Below are 1,508 nucleotides of genomic sequence, written 5' to 3'. Positions count from 1 at the left end.
GATTTTTCTCAACCCAAGATCAATGACATTCAATCTAGCATTGTCCGGCCAGCTATCAAAGCTAATACCTTTGAGATCAAGCCTGGTATAATTCAATGGGTACAGACTTCAGTCCAGTTTGGGGGTTCTCCAACGGAAGATCCCAATACACACATTTGGGATTTCATTGAAATATGCGACACCTTCAAGTTCAACGGTGTTTCTGAAGATGTTGTGAAGCTGAGACTGTTCCCATTCTCTCTGAAGGACAAGGCTAAGAGTTGGTTACACTCTCTACCAGCTGGTTCGATTACTACTTGGGAAGATCTTGCTCAGAAGTTTCTTACTAAATTCTTCCCTATGGCGAAGATAGCTGCACTCAGGAATGCTATTACTCAATTTGTGCAGCAAACGGGAGAATCGCTAAGTGAAGCTTGGGAGCGCTACAAGGAGATGCTTAGGAAGTGTCCTCATTATGGAATTCCTGATTGGATGATCATCACTTGTTTTTACAATGGGTTGGGAGCACAGTCCAGACCCATGCTCGATACAGCATCAGGCGGAGCATTATGGGCAAAGAGCTATAAGGAAGCTTATGATCTAATTGAACTGATGGCTGCTAATGAATATCAGTATCCAACCCAGAGATATCTACAGGGCAAGGTAGCAGGAGTTCTTGAAGTGGATACAGCTACGGCTATCACTGCTCAACTAAAGGCGTTGTCTATGAAGATCGATTCTCTGGCTAACTATGGTGTTAAGCAGATAATTAGTGTTTGTGAGTTGTGTGCAGGTCCGCATGCGACAGAACAATGCGCTATATCTAGCGACTCAGCTCAGTTTGTGAGTAACTTTCAGAGATCGCAGCAACCAGTTCCAGACACTAATCATCCTGACAACTGGAATCATCCTAACTTCAGCTGGAGCAACAATCAGAATGCGATGCAACAGCCATTCCAGCAGTTTGCAAATAAGCTATTTAACCCTCCTGGTTTTCAGCAACAATTTACACCAAGACAACAACTCCAACTTCAACAACAAACTAATGATGCAGGTCTATCTTCGAATGAAAAATATGAATTGGAGGAGTTGAGGCTTATGTACAAAAACCAGGCTCTTATATGCCAAAGCCAGGCTGTTTCTATCCAGAATCTGGAGAACCAAATAGGGCAAATTGCTAATGCCTTATTGAATCGACCACCAGGAACGCTTCCTAGTAATACAGAAACAAATCCAGGCAAGAGGGAAGTTGAAGAACATGTGAACGCCATCACCTTAAGGTCTGGAAAGGTCGCAAGCCCCCAAGTTCAGCAAGACGAAGAGCCAGAAAAATCTCAAGATTCAGAAAATGCAGTTGTGGCTGAAGAAGATGTGCAGAAGGAAGTAGAGGTGGAACTAAGGAAGACTACTGTGGAACACACCCCTCCTGAGGGTAATACAGGGGAGAAACAGATTTATCCTCCACCTCCTTTTCCTAAAAGGCTGCAGAAGAAAAAGCTGGATAAACAGTTTGAGAAGTTTCTGGAGGT

At 43.6% G+C, this 1,508-nt stretch overlaps 1 non-coding gene across 1 annotated transcript; it reads right to left on the bottom strand.

The window, feature by feature from the left end:
* Positions 1-354: 354 nt before the first annotated feature.
* LOC141688298 (small nucleolar RNA R71) lies at positions 355-461 on the bottom strand. The gene has a single exon (XR_012561750.1). It is a non-coding gene; the product is annotated as a small nucleolar RNA R71 (small nucleolar RNA).
* Positions 462-1,508: the final 1,047 nt, after the last annotated feature.

The sequence above is a fragment of the Apium graveolens genome, chromosome 9, assembly GCF_009905375.1.
Source record: "Apium graveolens cultivar Ventura chromosome 9, ASM990537v1, whole genome shotgun sequence".
Classification (NCBI taxonomy): Eukaryota; Viridiplantae; Streptophyta; class Magnoliopsida; order Apiales; family Apiaceae; genus Apium; species Apium graveolens.
This window is presented reverse-complemented; position numbering and strand designations above follow the sequence as displayed.